We start from the raw sequence: 20353 nt of genomic DNA, 5'->3' as shown, positions 1-20353 counted from the left end.
ATTGACAACATTTCATGCAAAACAGCAGAGAAAAGTAAATGAAAAAAACAGTATCTGCCAGATGAAAAGTTACAAAGTGGATTTATTCACAACACAGATATACATCACTCAGGACAGTATTTTTAAGTAAACTTATTTTTTTTTAAAAGAGGCACTGCTATGATGTATCTGCCAATCATCTTTTACTTGTGTACATTAATATACAGGTGTAAATCACATCCATAGATCTCATCCCTCTGTTTACATAGCAGTAAGTAGGAACCCAGTTGTCAGTCAACTGGCGGATCGCTTTTCCAGGGATAATAATCCCTCAAAAAAAATAATAATTTGGTCACTCAATCCAAGGCTGTTTGTGGGACACTGCTGTGTGCAATTAGCTGCCTCAATTCACCAACAAATATACAGTCAATTCACTTTACAGTATAATCTGTGAAGCGCTTTGAAACGTCTAGAGGACGTGAAGAGCGCTATATCAAATGCAAGGATTATTATTATCTAGAAGATGTGAAAAGCACAATATCAAATGCAAGGAATATTATTATTAATATCAATTCACTTATATGTGAATGGGGTATGGATAGGAATTTGAAGTATGTGCATACAACAGATGATCTATAGTTACCCAAACCTGCTACTATTAAGATACAGTCATGATTACTGCTGTATGTGAATGCATACAGTTTCTTTCTATCCTCATGTCAGAATTGCTTGATAGGAAAGCAATGCAATATGGGTGCAGGTTTACACTGGAAAATTAGGTGCAGGTTTACACTGGAAAATTATTTTAAAAGTTGTAATTGTAACTAACATGGAAAATATACTGCCACTTCATAGAATTTCAGGTTCAAGTATTTTTTAGTGATCTTTTGAACATTTTTGCTTAAACTGAGGACTTCATCCATGAACACAAAATTGCACATCAAAGAAAAATGAATATGATCCATTGACCAATATACCATTGAACTTGATAAGAGTAACAGAAAATTAGATAAATTAAGAAATGATGATGCAATGTCACCCGTGGAGTTTAAAAACCTGTATATTGCATAAAATTAAGACGGGGAAATAAGAAATTTCACAATCTTGAGCTGTAGAGAGAAGGTGGCAAGAGTAAAAGAGGGTTTGAAAGATTTTGATTTCAAAATTGAAAATAAAAAAACAGCATGTAGGGTTGCAGATGATTTATGTAGCGGAGGATGAGGAAGAGGAATAAGGTGAGAGACCCCAGGAGAAATCTCAAATGGCTAGAAAAAAAGGGAATGATCAACTTACACAACAGATACAATGGATTCAAAAGAGGATCATAATTTTGGTGGAAAAACAGAATTTCAGAGCTGAGTAATATCACCAGTGGACACCTATACTGAAAAACACAAAGCAGATAATATGGTTAGAAAAACAAAGGTAATGAATGTATCTGACTAACATAATTTTGCCCTTATGTTTTGAGATCTGTAACTCCTTCAAGTAGTTTCTCCACTCATTATATAAATATTTTCTAAAAGGCAAAAACATGCAAAACAAATTTGTGAATGAAACAATCATTTGTAAACATTTTACAAGAGATACAAAGGGTGAAACAATCATTCAAATTCAACCAATCTCTAAAAGAGGGAACGGTGGGCAACAAATTATGTAACAATTGTTTGTAAACATTTTACTTAAACAAGAGATGCGAAGGATAAAACGCAAATTCAACAAATCTCTTGAGGGAAAGTTTTGTAAAACTAGTGACCTACTCATACTTGAGTCAATCACTGCTCTTGACAGAAAAATCACGCAAGTGGCCATTTGTCAGATGATAAAACCAACAAACAGGCCCATGGTATCTAGGAATATATCCAGATGTGAAATTAATGTTCTCTACATAAATTCATTTTCAGAACATAACCATATATCACAATGCATCTTTTTTTTTAAAAAGTACCTATCTTTCAGTTACTGACACGCGAGCAGACATTTATCTATTTAAGAAGTACTTTATTCATTTCTGAGATTATAACACCTTTAGATTAATGTTTACTGTATACAACGGAATCCAGTTTACAATCCAGTTCTGCTGTGTAATTATAATTCTGAAGCTTTAGTGGAAGAAATATCACAAGTTACTCTACCTGAACTTAAGGCGACATAAACATTTAACGCAGTTTTGCAATGCAACAGCTGTTTTCTCGTAATGCACTCTCGTGTTCAGTACAAAAAAAAAGCATTCCGCTCCAGGGATCCCGGTCTCAACATAAATCTCAGAACACTGCAGGGAAACGGCATCGCTAAGAGAGCAACAACAAAAAAAAAGCGTTTACGTCTAGGCCGGTACCATGCAGCTTCAAGCTTGGTTTTTCCTTCAGCTGTGTGCCCGATTGCTACGATGCTAAATATGTTTCTCTCTAAGTATGAACCCTTTGCAGTTGCATCCTGCACTGTGGCGAGGTACCAACTTGACGCAAACTCTCTTTCCAGGTGACTTCACTCAGCCCCGCGATGGAGGAGGCGGCGGCGGCGGCCATCTTGGCAATTGCAGTTTCCAGCGAGAAGCCGAGTCACCATGAAGGTGAGACGCGAGGAAAACTCCCATCTACGACCCCCCCCCCACTCCCACCAAGTTCTTCGCTTCTCCGTTCAAAATCCAGCTCCGGAGTCTCTCGGCCGCTCCGAAAAAAAGTTCACCCCTTTACTTTGCGGTAGCAAATGGCCGAGAGGGGGTGCGGGGGGGGTGCGGGTGTCACCGGCGGCCGCTCTGTGACCCGGATGCGGCGCGCGGGTGCCGAGGCTACTCGGCTCGAGCGGCTTTGGAACGGGCGTCGGTTGGTCACGGCTCGTGCTCCCCGCGGGGCTTCAAGGGGTTCAGGCCACCAGAAGCCGCCGCCGCCATCAGCCGCCATCAGCCGCAAGGGAACTAACTGTCTGCCCAAAGTAAGGAAGTTTCTCGCCAACCCTGAGCCTCCAGCTCATCTCTGAAACTTGCCTGTGTTTTTTGTGGTGGGGGAGAGGGGGTAAACGGGGGTACCCGACTGTGACCGTCGGGTTGCGGGAACTCGCAACTGTACTGTACTGCGCTGCGCCGCCATTCATGAAGCTCTCACAGCAATAACTGACTGAAGTGAGCTGCGCCCGTTCCTTACCGCGCAGTACGCGATTTATTGCAGTTCTATCAGCAACGTTATCGTTGCTCCAAAATGTGAAGATGTTGCCCATTGCAGTTTTACTTGATGAGCGCAGTATCGTTTGCGGTTAAAGTACAGCAACTTTGTCCCAACTAAACTCTTTTGGAAACGATGGAACTAAGGGTTCGCTGACTGTAGTTCTATCCATTGAAGTACCAGACTTGGAGAAAGCATTGATTTTGCTATATCCAATACTTGTGCGACTTTCTGTTGCGATTGGAGACGGCAATGGATTGCTTCAAAGGGGGGGGGGAGCAATTTTTCTGAAAGTATTACATTATGCATCTGTCGAAAAGTACTTTAAAGTGCTGTATCTTGTACCATTGTGGTTTCAATAGCTGTTTACTGTTATTAATTGGCTGTTTGGTTGGTTTAAATAGATTTGAATTGGATACCAATTTAAATTGGGACCCTTCAACTAGTGTAGACATAGTTCAACACAGTAATATACAGTATATATTATGGAAAAGGTTTGCTGGATCTTCAGAACCTGTTGGGTCAAGACAAAAATACAACAATAATAATAATCCTTGCATTTGATATAGCACCTTATCACATCGTCAAGACAGCTCAAAGCGCTTCACATAATATACTGTAAGTGTTCTGTAACAGTGTTTGGTAAATGAATGGGGGTTACTCTATGTGGCTGCTTTGCAAATGCTCCATACAAAAGCATTTCAAACATTTCCTTCCTTCATTTACTTTGGTCAGCTGGGTGTTTGACACATGCAAAAACCCATCACCGTACATAAGGAAATTAATAGTAATAATAATAATCCTTGCATTTAATATAGCGCTTTTCACATCTTCTAGACGTCTCAATTGAGTGTTCCTTTCTTTGGAATACCCAAAACATCCCTATCAACCTGTCTTCTTACTCTTTTGATGTATATATGCATTTCTAATTTTGGGCAACCAGGTTGTTGGTTAGTTCTCTGTTGCCCCCTGCTAGAGTGTCATCCCTTCATCATCAGGGTTTTTATAATTAATTACAGAACAGACAGACTTTGTGTTGCATTTAATGATTGTCTTTCAAGCAAATATAAATTTTTAGGGAACCTGATACTTTGAACTAACCATTCTCTGTTCTCAACGGGATACATTCAGCCACCTATATCAAATGCAAGGATTATTATTATTATTATTAAGGTCCTGGAACGAGTCCGTCGCGTTCCAGCTCCACTGCTTTCTCTCTAGCCATTCCCTCTTTGAACCCCACCAATCTGGCTTCCGTGCTGTCCACAGCAAGGAAACAGCCTTGGTCAAAGTCACTCATGATATTCTGAACATCTGTGATCAGGGCTCTTTCTGCTTCCTTGTCCTCCTTGACCTCTTTGCCGCCTTCGACACTGTCGACCAATCATACACCGTCTCTCCGCTTTTCTCAATCTTCGCGGGTCTGCCCTTGTCTGGTTCAATTCCTATCACTCTGCCTCAACTCCAGGACCACTGCTGCCCTGACAGACTGCCTGTCGGACATCAAGTCCTGGATGAGGGCAAATTTCCAACAGTTGAATGTGAACAAGACTGAGGCCCTCCTGATTGGCTCGCGCCAGCGCCTCAACACCTCAGGCTCTGGCAACATCAACCTCTATGATTGCACACTACAACTCACCAAGCCAGTCAGGAACCTAGGTGTCTTGTTCGACCCTCAACTGTCTTTCTCCCCCACTCATTCAAGCCATGACCTGCTCTGCCTTCCCTCACCTCCGTAACATCACCCGTCTCTGCCACTACCTCACCCCTCAGGCCGCTGAAACTCTTGTTCATGCCTTCATCACCTCCAGGCTCGGCTATGCAAACTCCCTGCTTTTCGGCCTTCCTAACTCCTCCCTCCACAGGCTGCAGATAATCCAGACCTCTGCAGCCCGTGTCTTCTCCCGCACCAAACTCCGTGACCCCATCTCCCCCACTCTCGCCCGACTCCATTGGCTCCTTATCCTTCAGAGGATCCAGTTCAAGATCCTGGTCCTCACCTACAAAGCCCTCCATGGCCTTGCCCCACCCTACCTCTGTGACCTCCTAACCCCCTACCAACCCGCCCATTCCCTCCGCTCAGCCAGCTCTGGCCTGCTCCACGTGTCCGACCATTGGCGGGAGAGCCTTCAGCCACTCTGCCCCCAACCTCTGGAATTCCATCCCCCAGTCACTCCGCCTCGCCCCCCTCTTAGCCTCCTTCAAGTCCTGCCTTAAGACCCTCCTCTTAGACAATGTCATTGGCCAGCCCGCTTCCCCTCCCCTCCCTTCCCCGACCCTAGCTCAGGTCTGAAATGCTGTACTCTGTCCAGGGCCTTGGGACGTGCTCCTGACGTGAAAGGCACTATACAAATGTAATCTTGTTGTTGTTTTGTGTTTCCCTCCTCTCAGGGATGCTGCTTTGGAATATGAACTGGAAATGGTATTGCTTTTTCAGAAAAGCACTGAGCAACTCCAAAACACATTAGTTGTTATTCCAAAGGTAAGCTTGTAATGTATCAATTAATCTAAAGATTATGTAATACATCAGTCCTTTTCAGAGCTTGCTTAATATGTATTGCACTGTATTGGTATCTTATTACTTGCCTCATAAAACTTTCATTTTTTCTTATAGCTGACCAAGAGCTTTATAACTGTCCACTGTTAATTTCTGTTCTTTTTTTGTTCAAATGTTTTTGTTTGTTTATTAATAAGATATGGAAGTAGATTTACTAACTGGTTATAGGAAAGGAAGCGAAGCTTGGTACTGAAACTCGTACCCATTCTGCTGCTAATGTACATAAATGACTTGATTTTGTAGACTTGGTGCACGGTAGTTATATTTGTAGATTTTACCAAGCCAGCACTTGAGGAATCCAAGCAGAAGTCAAGATCTCACAAAGAATCCTCCAGGCTGGTCACTCACATGAAGTTGTGGTTGTTGGCAGTGTGTTTAGTGTGTTTAGTGATCCAATGTTATTTGGAAATAGTGCATGCAACGGTTGTGGAAGTAGGTTTGACATAGGTTTACACTCACCAAATCCAGCAAGAGAACTAAAGCCATGATTTTCCTCCTGTTGTAGCTGCCATTATTCTTTTTGAGAAATGCCAACAGGAGGTTAGGAGACATAAAAAAAAAAATCAAATCCAAGATAAAACACTACTGGGGCAGAATATCATGCCTGGAATGTCTAGAAGTTGAAACTCTTGTAGAAAGCCATTATTGGAAGGTTGTGAAATAGGAGTAACAACAAATTATATTTCTATAGTGCCTTTCACGTCGGAAGGATGTCCCAAGGTGCTGGACAGTCAGGGATTTTGACCCGCGCTGAGGGTTGGGATCAGGAAGGGTGGAGGGCAGGCAGGGAAGAGGTAGTGAATGGTTTGTGACTTCAACTGCACTGTCGTGAATCAGCCCAAGACTTGTATCCATCCACATTAAAGAGTTGACCTATGCCCGGTTCCGGAGGGGTTTTTAGTTTATCAATGCAAAAAAGGGGTATCAAATTCTTTTGCATTCTTGGCCCAATCATCCTCAATTACTTCATCAATGATCTACCCACTCCACCAAAACAACCATCATGAGGCTACTGTGAATGTTTGTTGATGATTTCACAGTGTTCAACTTAATTTGCAACTCCATTGACAATTAAGTAATCCATACCTATTAGTGGCATCTTGTCATCATCTATTAGGGGCTAAAAAGTAACAAGTAATATTTATAAAACTAATAAATAATCCTTGCATTTGATATAGTGCTTCACGGGATTTACTGCAAAATGTAGGTGTATTTTGTACGCAAATACTAATGTCACACAAAACACTATGAAGTGAATGACTAATTTATCTGGAGGACTATTGTTTACAACAACAAGATTACATTTGTATAGTGCCTTTCATGTTGGGAGGACGTCCCAAGGCGCTGGACAGTGTACAGCATTTCTAGGACACCAAGAGAAAATCCCTTCTCTTGTGACACATAAATGCTAGACAACGACCTCCAACAAGAGAGAGCTCAGTCCTCCCTCTGACCTTCAGTGGCATAATCGTATAATATATATTTATATAATAATCCTTCCATTTGATATAGCGCTTTTTCACGTCTTCAAGACGTCTCAACGCGCTTCACAGATTATACCGTAAAGTGAATTGACTGCATATTTGTGAGCAAAATGCGGCAGTCAATTGCGCACAACAGTGTCCAACAAATAGTTGTGGATTGAGTGACCAAATTATTATTGTGCTTTTTTTTCTTGAGGTTTATTATCAGACATATGTACTGTTTCATGATTACATATTTTACTATTTAATACTCTGCATGTTTCTTTTCATAATATCGTTTCAAGTTTTTTTTTGTCTCCTATATATGAAACTTGTGCAACATGTGGCTTATTGATATCCCAATGCCTATATACATATATAAAAATAACTATTGGAAACTTCTCAAAAGCCATCAGTTAAAACAGCATATTTTACTATTCAAAGTAATAAATCTTTTAAATACCCAGATCACTAAATTTCACTGAGTCATTCAGAAAAGATAGAGATTCTGAAACATTTGTTCAATTTATAGATTTTATTTCAGTTTCTTACAAGTTCAAGTTTTACATTGATGAATGCATCAGATTATTTATGGGAATGTATATTTTATATGAGCACATCTCCTTTGTTATAGTAATTTAGCAGTAGATGGCAGTGTAATCAAAGTATTTAGTTCCACATTAGCTCACTATTAATGCATTTTGGAAAAATGGATGGTAATAAGAATGTTCTTGTTTATTTGCTTACAGTGTAAATTATTTTAATTGATTGGACTGTGAGGAGTTCCCTTTGATTATGAGATAAGTTTGATGGGATGTTGAGGTTTATGGGATTGGGAGGGAGGAGATGGTAATAATCATCAGTCCTTCATTTTTCTGTATTTGTTTTTGAAAACTCTGTTTACCACAGCTATCCAGCCGCTTGATAAGATTTTCTTTCCATTTTTTGTAATGAATGTATTGTTAGGAGAGTTTAATGTATTGTACAAAGTAGGGAAGATTGTTTAGCTTTGTGGAATGTAGTTCTCTAGAAAAACTTGTATTGTATTTCTGGAAGCAAAGGGGAAAGAGGTTTACATTAGTGTGGTTAAATCTTCATAATAGATGAATTGAATATGTATTTATTTGGTTGTTTTTTGTACCTTGTTAAATAAAACAAGGTTTAATAAACGGAGTGACTCTAGCCCAATTTGATAATCAAATACAAATGAGGGTCCTCTTTTACTTAATTCTTTTGTAAATACTGTTCTTCACTTAATGAAAGGTATTGAAAACCTGAAGCCCTTTCTCATGATAGTGCTTATTTTGTGTGGGGGTTTCTAATAGTTTATTTAGTAAACTAGATTTGAAGAAGTTTTCTTACTTGAGGGAATCATTTTTAACCTGCTATTGATGAATTGTACAGATTGTATAACATATAAACCCTTTTTGAGTTGTTAATGAAATGCCCGGTGAAGATGAGGTTGTAAAACATGTTCCCTAATCTGTACATTTATAAATGCATGGTTATTTACAAAGAATGTACAGCACTGAAACAGTTATTAATTAGTGTTTAGATCAATGGTATGACTTTAAATATCAATTTATACTTGGGTAAGTATTGCATTCTTGACAGCATTTAAAGTAACAATACAAAAACTCACTAGATATTTTCATCTTTCCTTCTTTGTATGATCTGGACTGATTGATTTTGATGATGAATTGAGTTTTTGTTATTGTTTGTTTTTGAAGTCACAATTTCATATTAACCTGAACAATAAGTTGGCTTTATTTGTGCTATTGTAATTTCTGAGATAGACAAAGCCCAATCCTTTTAAAATATATATTTTATTCAACTCAAACAGATGGGTGAAATATAAGAAGACTTGGTTATCTATTGAAGTACTGTAATTCAATCATGATTGACTTTAGTAATCCACAAGATGGGGCTGTTTGCCAGATTTACAGTGACCCACCATGACTAACTACATGGCTCTGGATGTGTTTCTGGGATTACATAAATTCCTAAAGGTTTCTTACATTTTTGGATGAATGTATATGGTGTACATTTTTGTCCCAATAATAATAATCCCTGCATTTGATATGTTTCACATCTCATTGAGATGTTTCAAAGTGTTCTCAGGATAAATTGTAAAGTGGTTTGACCTGTGTTTTGTGGCAAAATATGCCAGCCAGTTGCGCACAGCAATGGAGTGAGTGACCAACTATTTACTTAATGCTGCAAAACTATCCCAGACTATAGAAAATCTAGGACATAATCATAATTTGGGAGGGTGGGCACCTACCATCTCATTTCGGAGTTATAATCCAGTGCCCTATTACTTCTTTTAATGATAAGTTACATCTACTTTGTAAAGCCCTTATATAGACTTTGGCAGGAACTGTAGCAAAGAATTGTTCTGTGTGGTGGAGATGAGGTATTAGGGTAGGCAAGCTCAAATTAGTTAAGAGCTTTCCTCCCATGCTACCTCACCCCCACCAAGCGGAAGAATCTTGGCTTTACTCTGGGCCAATTTTGAATTTGCGTTACATTAACTGGCATCCAGAGTCACAGCTGAATTTTCCTTTTGATGTTGGATAAGCAGAAGATGCTGGGGTGGTGACCTGATGTCACCATATTGATGTCCTTGTTGTACTCTTACGTGTGTGGGCCAAGATCTTGTATTTAAGCCTTCCCGCTGTGTATATGTACCAGTTCTTAAATCTCAATTGAAGTAAAGTGGAATGATGAGACTGCCTCACATAAATGTACTATGAACAATGAACTATTCATCCTTTAGCAGTCTAGTCTCCCATAGTATTCCCATAGAGCCTTCCTATTAAAGCACTGCTTAGACCTATTTGTACTACACTGAAAAAGATTTGGGATTAAAGAGTAAGAAAAGTAGCATAATTGGTTTTCCAATTCTTGTAGTATTGCTGAGTACTAGCATGGGACTTTTTTAATTGAAAAACATACTGCAAGGAATGAGTCTTTTTTTACAATTTGGCAGATAAGATGCAAAATTAATCAAATTTAGTGTCAATAGCCTATTTGTATTATTAGCCATTCCTACATTATTCTTTCATGTGATAACCGAGTCTGTGCAAATAAAGTTAATCAACTTAATCAGTGGATATAATGTAAACTGTACTCAGTATACCAGAATAAGTTGTGACTAGTTTAGCTGCTACATTGAAATATTAAATATGAAGCACTGTAGCTGTTTCTGACCTGCTACATGATACTATTTTCTATCAGTATCTTTGAAGATTTAATGGATTTCCAGCTCACCTGGCTTTCAATTTATTGATTTGACAGAAACATTATTTTCTTATGTGTAGACCACGTTCCCCCCCCCCCCCCCCCCCCCCCCCCCCCATGTATCTTGTCAAAAATGGCAGATTAAATTCCCTGTCAAAATTACCTGCCATCTGGTATTGCTGGTTAGAATTCTTGCTCTTTTATCCATTTAGTTCTTCTTTAAAAGACTATTTAGATGTCAGAATCCTATAACTTGATGTGTTTGAATTCAAATTTACTGAAGTTCCAATTGACAGATTTGTACACAGGTAATGTAAACCAATTTCTGGTAGTATCATGAGAAGTGCAAATTGCTTTAAGTCCCAGTCTTGCTGACTGTTACTGGTTGATAAAGAATGTCATTGCTTTGTTGTTCTATGCCAATTGGTGTTGCAGATTTGTTTTCCCTTTACTGTATGTGCAGAATTCCAATGTAAACAGAATGTCTGTCAGACATCAAGTCCTGGATGAGAGTTAACTTTCTTCAGTTGAACGTCAACAAGACTGAGGCTCTCCTGATTGGCTCCCATCAGCGCCTCCACACCTCGGACGCTGACAGCATCACTATCCATGGTTGCACACTCCACCTCACTGAGCCAGTCCGGAACCTTGGGGTCTTGTTTGACCTTCAATAATATAATAATGATAATCCTTGCATTTGATATAGCACTTTTCACGTCTTCTAGACGTCTCAAAGTCTCAACTATTCTTTCTACCCCATATCTGCGCCAATGACCTGCTCTGCCTTCCCCCATTTCCACAATGTTGCCCGGCTCCGACACTCTCTCACACCGCAGGCTGTCCTTCATTACATTGAGGCTCGACTATGCAAACTTACTGCTTGTCGGTCTCCCCAACTCCTCCCTCCACAGGCTGCAGATCATCCAGAACTCTGCAGCCCGTGGCCTCTCTCACATTAGGCTTCGCGACCCTATCACCTCCATCCTTGCCCAACTCCATTGGCTTCCCATCACACAGAGGATACAGTTCAAGATCTTGGTCCTCACCTTCAAAGCCCTCGACAGTCTTGCTCCCCCCTACCTCTCCGACCTCCTAAAGCCCCTACTACCCTGTTTGCACCCTCCGTTCAGCGGTCTCCGCCTGCTTCACATACCCCGCCTTGCTTGCCCCACTATCAGCACCCTCGGAACTCCACCCCGCAGTCCCTCCGTCTCGCTCCCTCCTCGCCACCTTCAAGACCCACCTCAAGACCCTCCTTTTCGACCGTGCTTTCGATCTCCCTGCTTCCCCCACACCCCCCGCCCTCTCCCCTCCCCCACCACGACCCTCAGCTCGGGTCCGTAACTCTGTCTGTCCAGCGTCTTGACATCCTCTGTACATCCTCCCGACATGAAAGTCCCTATGCAAATGTAATTTTATTGTTGTTGTAAACTGTATTGCCACAATAGTCCTGTCCTGTCACATTTGATGTGCTCTCTTCTAGAAATAATGAAAACAAAATGAGGTTTTTTTATTGAAAGTACTGTGAATGTTTTGAAAATACACTATTTGTAAATTTGGTTGTGTTAAATTGAAAGATTTTGTGAATCAGGAAATTATTGGATATGTCTAAACTCAATTTTAGAGCCAGTTTCTTAGTATTTTTCTAGGAAAAGTTACATTTACTTTTGCAAAGCATCCAAAGAATATGCTGCAGTATATTCCCCTCTTGTATTAATTGGAATAACCTAATAGAGGGACACAGTGTTCAAGTGATGGTGGCCTAGATCCTGGAGATCTATCATCATGCTAATTCACCAACCAATGCTAGTTGACACAAGAGATCAGTGAAGCATAAAGCTTGCTCTGGCAAGCATTCTATAATATCTGAAACCGTCTGTTGTTCAACCTGTTGAAGCTTGTTGAGTTACACCTGCACAACCTATAATAAAATGTTAATTAGGACTGTAAGTATATGTTATGCTTTATTCTTTGTATTCTCTTTCAACACCAGTTTTACAACTATTTTTAAGTAAGTAAGAAAGGAATTATCCAATCCATAAAAGACAAAAACGTAAAATAAATTCTTTATCTTTCACCTGGCACTTGTTACACTAAGAATTATTCAGACTTCAGTGTACTTCAGAATATTGGATTGCATGCTTACAACGATCATTTTTATATCAATTAAATATTTGAAGCCTTGAGCCATCAAAGCACCAGCAAATATTCTAAACCTATACAGTGACTTTCTGCATGAATATCATAGTATTTTGATAAGTAATACACTATCCTGGATGCAATTTTACAACATTTGTGGGTTGGGGAAAGGTTGTATATTTATGCATCTTAAATTTGCTGCTCTATCTTTCTATTTCAAGCAACGTTCCTTTATTTTCAACAAATATGGGTGGTATTTTGTTAAATGCTTACATCTTGTTGATTATCAAACTTTTCAATTCTGAGATTATGCTGTATCTGGAGCTGTACTGATCTGCACCAAATTACAGTTGTAGTTCTTGTTTAACCAGCTAAGTAATTATGTTAATGGTGTACATCAGTTTTATTCCTTTCTTTGTATTTTTCAAGGAAACATACAGTCACTTCACTTTCACAGTGTCCAAAGAATGTGCTGCAGTATATTCATTAACATTGTTAATGTGCAGCATACAAACACTTTTTAAAACCTATAAAGACCATACAAATAATGTGCCATCATGTTAATGCTAATTACGGTGTTAATTAGGCTAAACTCTGCATTCATTATTCTCTTGATGGATAATAATACTGAGTTGTGATTGAGTTATTTACTGATCAGTAGTGGTCATGTTTTCAATCATTGTTGATAAATGATGGTGAAAGCTGTTCATCCCATTTGAAAATATTATTGAAAATAAATAACTATACTTTCAAACTTTTCTTATCAAAGAAAATCATTAATTGTTTTCCAAATAAAGTCAAATAAAATGCAGTAACAGTTCACAAAGAATTGCTGCACAATGTAGTGGTCATGCATTTGTAGGCAAACTTGATAACCATGACACCTTCAACAATGCAACACTCCCCCAGCTGACACTGGAAGGGGGAAATCCTGAAGGTGGAATTGAGAAGAGTAGGAGGGGAGTCATTTTAAGTCCCATGTTTTTAACTGTATTAAAAACTCTTCACAGTTTCATACACTATTAACCTATAAGTTTGAGAGTGGAGAGGAAGGCAAGATAAAATTGCAAGGTAAATGTAGCAATGCAGATCCATTAGTTATTTGTTTCTAGTATAATTGTGATTTTAAACAAACATTTGAATGTACAATGCAACTCCAAGTTTAGTATTCAAATCCTGCCAGTTTGAGTTACAGCTGTTGTATGCCAATTAAAGTTCAGTCCTTAAATCGTGCTCTCGTTTTCTGAAGAATTGAATAGTACATAATTCAAGTCCTTTGTAAAATTGCTTTAAATATTTGATGATTAAGTTTTACAAAACTATTTTCAGAATAATTGGTAGAAGGTTGGAAACTTAAGTCATTAAAAAATAAACAGTGCGTGGTATTGCCTAAACTAATGCATGTTCTAAATGGATCTTGGGGACATTAGTGTAGACGTACTTAAACTTAGGTAACTACCATCTTAAGTGTTTTTTTAATTAAATGTTGTCCTGGTGGAGTTCTGCATTCATAAATTTCAGTGGAGCAGAAAGTGATGGCGAGGAAGGAGAACTCGTGTGGTATATTTTCTTAGCATTGACAATGACATTGCTTTGTTTAGAAACCTACCTCAATCTGTTGATTGAATGAATGGAATTTTTCAATTTCCACATTTAAATTTTGAAATTTAAATTAATTTTTTTTTGAAATTGTGAATCTCTGTGAAAATATTGTGTGTCAGCCTGGCACAGTGGTAGCATTCTCACCTCTGAGACAGAAGATTGTGGGTTCAAGCCCCACGTCAGGACTTGGAATCACAGTCTAAGCTAACACTCCAATGCAGTGATGGGGTAGTGTTACATTGTCGGAGGTGCGTCCTTCGGATGAGACGTGAAACCGAGGTCCCATCTGCCTGTTCAGCTAGATGTTAAAGATCCAACTACACTGTTAGGAAAAAGAAGGGAGGTTCTCCCGATGTACTGGCCAACAATCCCCCAAATAAAATTGGTCACTCATTCCATCACTGTTTGTGGGACATTGCTCTGTGCAAATGGCTGCTGGTTTCACCCATAAATGCTCAATCAATCCACTACAGTATATCCTGTGAAGTGCTTTGGGATGTCTCAATGATATATCAAATGCAGGGATTATTATTATTATCTATCAAATTATAATCATATGGGTGAATGTGGCCAAAGGACCTTGGCACTCAGTACAGATTTGAATAGTTGTTTCTGGCATTGGCTACAGAAACTTGCCATTGTACTTCTATAGCTTTTTATGTGGCATGAATATCTCTAAACGCATAACAAGATGATAATGGGCACCAGGCACAGGGGAGAAAAGGAAAGATAAGAACTTTATCACGTACGTAAACTAACCAGAATAAGATGAAACAGTGAAGCTTAGCAATCCTGGAGTATAAATGGTGTTAACTTGGGTTTGAAAATGAGCTTGATTAAAATGCTCCAAATGGATTTGCCATCTATGTAATGTAAAATATAAATAGATCTGTGAGAGCCTGAAAATCTCCAATGGGATAAATAGAAATATTTTTTAAAAATCTTGTGCATCCAAAGACCCTTGGCAGGCCTTTTCCAGTTATTGATTCTTAAAAATACAGGAGTGCTTTAGCAAATTGACATACATGTTTTTAAAGTCATGTTTCCTAAAGGGTTACTGTTATTACTTTTGTTTTGTGAGTATTTTAGTAGGGGGTGTTTTAATATCTATGATTACTTTATAATTGTCATTAGATCTACAAATCCTATACATGTTAGATATTATTTGTGGCATGTTTCACTGAAAGGATGGGTTTTGTTCCTATAGAAAGTAAAGCCGGATCGGGTATAGGTTAATTTTTTTATCAGTTTGTCTTTCACATAAATCAAGTGGCGTGAGAACACAATTATTTGTATTGTACTCCCTACAGGAGTTTGCAATTATTTAAACATCTAATAAACTCTTGTTACACCCAAAAAAAAGCGATAATTATTCTTTCAGTTATTTTATGATTCATCACATCAGCCACTCCCTTATTCAAAGTATTAATTGGTGTGAATTTTTTTATTCATATTACTTCTACATACGTTTTTGTATAGCATTGATATTGCTGTGTGACTCACTGTCTAGAACCGGGTATTTTTAGGCAAACTTAATAAAAGGCCTAACTGAAAAGCACATTGCCCAAATAATCCTTTTATGTAAAATGATGTATAAAATTGACAAATTTTACAAAAACAAAGATGACTGATGCATTTTTTGCTACATAATAGGAACAGAATTCCCTACAGGAGTCGTAGAATTCACTGCCACATTTATAATGAACAGTAATTTGACATAGAACCTTCATTTTAAGAGGATATTATCTTAAGTGCTCCACGGGATTTACTGTAGAATATAGTGACCATGTTTGATAATGAAGCAGAAGCACTGAATAAATAATCTAAACAAATTTGTGAGTATACATTGTTTTGGGAAATCTAGATTAAATTACAGTATTTTGGATTATGCCTGATCTGGACTCCCAAATGAGTAACTATGATAACTCTTTATTGGTACTTGTAATGTTTTGATTATAGTATGCAATGCAATAGATTTAATTTTACATTGCCAGCACTTTTAATCTATTTCTTCTCCAATTTATTTTTTTAAATGTTTCAGCATATGGTGCATATGAAAAAGTGGACAAATATCATGGCCTCCAGGTAAGATTTGTTTAATGCATAAATTATTGCCATATATTGCCAATGATTTAAGTAATACATGACATCATATGATCTTTTTATATAATTTAGGAGATTAGGTTTTCTTATTTTCTCTCGCCAATTTAAAAATGTCTTTAGGCTTTTGTTATATTATTAGTTTGTGACAAAGCACACTGACATGTACTTTGACACTTGTAAAACCCTAATCCGGTGTCAGAAGTTCAAGTGTCGAATGTTTTAAATACCTGAGGTGTGATTTGACATAAAAACCTTTATTTTGTGCTTAACTGCCAGCCATAGGAAGAAGTAGTAAAGCTGCAGGTGTACTTCAATAATGTACAATTCTGCAGGCAATCTTGTGCCCTTTTTACTTCTGGTATAATTTTTTCAGCTCCTTTTATACTGCTGGAGTGATTTGACATTGCTTCAGGCAGTATATTTGCTTTTAGCAGGGACTAAGCAGACCGCTGAGAGTGTGCAACTAAGTGCATGGATAGAACTCCACTAAGTGCTAATGTTGGTCATTTTTAACAATTATTACAAAGCTAGGAGCTTCCAAGAACTTTTAAATTAAGAAATTTGTTTGAAATCTGCTACAATAAGACCTGAATTATACTACATCTGAAAGCATTGATTAAAGAGCTTCAAATCAATTCAATGCCTTTATTGATGACTTGACAGCAATGTTCCATGATGCAATCCTGCATGAATGGGGCATGAAGGGTGCTATATAAATCCAAGTTGTGGTTTAAAATCAAATTCATAATTCAATGAAGCATCAGTTCAGTATAGAAATTGCCATCAAATATATGCTCTTTGTGCATTATAAATGGGGTATTGGATGTGTTGTCTTGTCCATACTTGAATAGTTTTGACTTTATAACAAATACGTTACCTGGTGAAGATCATATAAACCAAAAATCCAGTTTGTTCTGAATTAATCTGTTCAAACGTATTACCAACAAACTTCTGCTGTTGTCTATATTGGGAATAAATGGGAAAATGGTAAAACAAAAGTATGTGTTACTGAAGAGCAGAAAGAAGCAAGAAACTAAGTATGAAGATTACCCTCGACTGTCTCAACATACATAGAGATTGCTGGAGCTTTCCAGATTAGGTTACAATCATTGGAAACAAACTGATGGCCTTCCCTTGCAGATGACATTGATCCACTAGATGCACAGTTGTTTGTTGCTGCTGTTGTTGATTGTTGCATGCTTACTGATAAGTCTTTTAAAGGTATCGTAAGTGGAACTTTTTTGTTCAAAGAGAAGTGTGTTGGATATTTTGCTGCCTGTTTTGATATTTGAGCAGTGAATCCTTACAACTACTGTACCAGGCTTTGCTCAGTGGTGAACAGGATTATGTCACTTCTTTCAACGACTTCAGCATTGCAGAATATGTTTTTCGCTAAAATAAAAATTTATTCAATTCTTGTTATTTTAATTCTGATTATCTAACAACAAAATACTGGGAAAAGAACTCAAATACAGGATAGCCCCATTACAGTATGGCTTCACTTAGAGCGGGGGGGACTTTGAAGTGCTACACCACAAGTGTGGTTACTTATGAGTTGGCTTCTTGCGCTAAAACATGGCTAACATCTGGGCCGACAGCTCATTGCTTAGGTCACTTCCTGCATGTTACATGGAGTGGAAACTAGATTTCAAATACTGAGGCAATTTAAAAATGACAAAAATGATATGTTCGCTTTGTATAACTTTCCAAAATAAAGTGTGTTAAGTTGTTGTTCAGAGTTATTCATTTGAATTTATGTCAGCTGGACTCACAATGTTTAGAATCTACATTTTTTCCTTTGATTAAGACGAAACCACATTGGGACATGTTAAAGCATGAACTTACTCATCCCGAGAACAACCTAATTCAAAAGAAAGATTCCATCCCTCAAATAAAAAGGTAATCTGAACACTGTGTTCCCCAAACAGAAATTGAACTGCAGTCTGGGGTGCAGAGCCAAGCAGAATCCTCCACGTAACTTTATCTTCCTTTAGATCTGCCATTCATACAATAACATAGTTATTTTTTAAAATGATACTGAATAAGTTTTTTTTGATAAGTCTGAAGGTAATTTTGATAGTCGTGCCCCTTTACTTGCCTGTTTCAGTGGGTTTTTAAAAGCGAAAACACAAATTACAATTACAGCTAAGACAATAGAGGAGAAAAAGATAAGCAGAATCTTCAAACATGTCTTGAGTAGGTACATTAGTATTAATTTGTTCAGGCCCATTTTCAATAATACTCATCAATCCAATGTACCAGAATACCTGTTTAAATGTTAAAATGTTGATGAAGTATTGCCTGTAGAAACTGACCAGTGCAAAGTATTATAATTATACTGTATGAAAAATATCCATTTTAGTATTTTTCTACCTCTAAAGCCAATGTAAAACAAAACTTGGCAAATCAATGTGATGTGTTAAATACAGATTCATATTCAGCAATCTGTTGGATTGTTTGCATTTCAGTTAACTAAAGTAGAGATGAGATGTGGAATATGAAATACATTTTGCATGTATTTACACATAATATAAGTATGCAATTGGATAAAAAAATGCTATTGGGTCTTTAAATCAAAAATGTCTCTTGTTCCATAGGTAATGTTTATTAGGTCTGATTGGGATAGATTTGATATCCCACTTAGTATCCCACTTATAACTTCTCTGCACATAATTCATTAAAAACCTGACTTCTCTGCATGAGCAGTTTGTGAACATTTGTGTGAATGTTGCAGGGGGGGGAGAAAGTGGATATGTGTGTACATGAAAGGTATCATGAGTAAAAATATTCCACAAAGTCAAAGTGATTTTTTTATATTCAATAAAATTGGAGTCAAATGTATTCTGTATATATTCACTCAATTGTAAGTTGTTTAAATTAACAACTTGTTAAATATTAGATTTCAGCAACATCCTGTATTAGATTTCAGCAACATCGAAGTGTTTCCACAAACCATTTGTTTCGAGGCACTTAACCAAGATTTTGTCATGCAAATTTTGTGTATGACCTCAGCAAACAGTTATTATTGCAAAGTTGTGTTTGGGTATTTTGCAAGAAAATATTAATGAGAGTTGAATGAGCTCTGAAATGTCAGAATTATACTTGCCTATACCTGATCTTGGCACCAATGTGTAAACAAATAACTTTTTTTTCACCTGAATATTTTATCGATTTCATCATTTTTAAAGAATGAACATGATCATCCTTTGACCCTAGCTCCATCCTTTAAGCAAAGGAAAATAAACTTGTCTTCTGGGCACAAACTTGTCAATTAACTTTTCTTGATTACTAAAATTAATTCATTAATTTTTGAAGAACAGAATGTTAGTATTGACAGCTCCTTTTATTTTTTCAATTATATTTAAAGTGGCAAATGAATCTGGCCTTTAAATCTGTTTTAGGATTTTTAGGGAAGTATTGCTTGCCTGCTGTTGGATTATACACCAAACACTGTTGGGATATATACTGTACATTTTGGCAGCTAGATATGTTGAAAAAATGGAGGCTGAGGATAGAGCCCTGAGGTACTCAGCAGGTGGCTGTGTGAGGGCGGGAGAAGCTATTGAAATAGGCAAAGTGGAAGCGGTAGATCAAGTAGGATTGAAAACCACAAACTTCTAGTTGTTACCTGCTGTCACTACATTTCTCATATGCCGAAAGCATGAGTTTAAACATTTTGAATGACTTCCATTTCCAATTGAATTGACCTCTTGAATATGTTTATATGTCTAACCAAACAGAGTGGGGGAGAAAATATCATATCAGACGACCACCAGATCTGCTGGAATGCTTGCTGATGGCAGGATGATCTGATGAGTCTATTATTCAGTCAAAGTAATTCAAGGTGTTTGAAATGCATGGCAATAGCCACTTGTGCTTCTCAATTATCAGTATCTGTACATACTCTTCTGAAATAAACCAGTGTGAATGGTCAAGTAATTCATGGGTAATTATGTGGTCTCAAGTGGGTTTCTTGAAGAGCATGTAAGTGAATCCATGTTAAATGGCTGAGTTTTTATGGTCACGGTAATTTTTTACCATGGAAATCAATCTAGAAACAGCTGCTTCATTTGTAAAGCTATATTATTTTTTGTGCAGTAGACTTA

At 37.7% G+C, this 20353-nt stretch overlaps 1 protein-coding gene across 5 annotated transcripts in view; it reads left to right on the top strand.

Annotated features, from left to right (window-relative positions):
- Positions 1-2313: 2313 nt before the first annotated feature.
- Positions 2314-20353, top strand: part of mipol1 (mirror-image polydactyly 1) — a 90785-nt gene continuing 72745 nt past the window's right edge. The window contains exons 1-4 of one of the 5 annotated variants that reach the window (XM_007893357.2): positions 2314-2551; positions 5532-5622; positions 16186-16229; positions 18055-18146. The gene's annotated coding sequence lies outside the window, so the exon portion shown is untranslated. Of the gene's footprint in view, positions 2552-2812; positions 2914-5531; positions 5623-16185; positions 16230-18054; positions 18147-20353 lie in introns of those variants that run through there. The other 4 variants (XM_042338249.1, XM_007893359.2, XM_042338250.1 and 1 more) reach the window with 4 other exon arrangements.

The sequence above is a fragment of the Callorhinchus milii genome, unplaced genomic scaffold (genome assembly GCF_018977255.1).
Source record: "Callorhinchus milii isolate IMCB2004 unplaced genomic scaffold, IMCB_Cmil_1.0 Scaffold9, whole genome shotgun sequence".
Lineage (NCBI taxonomy): Eukaryota > Metazoa > Chordata > Chondrichthyes > Chimaeriformes > Callorhinchidae > Callorhinchus > Callorhinchus milii.
This window is presented reverse-complemented; position numbering and strand designations above follow the sequence as displayed.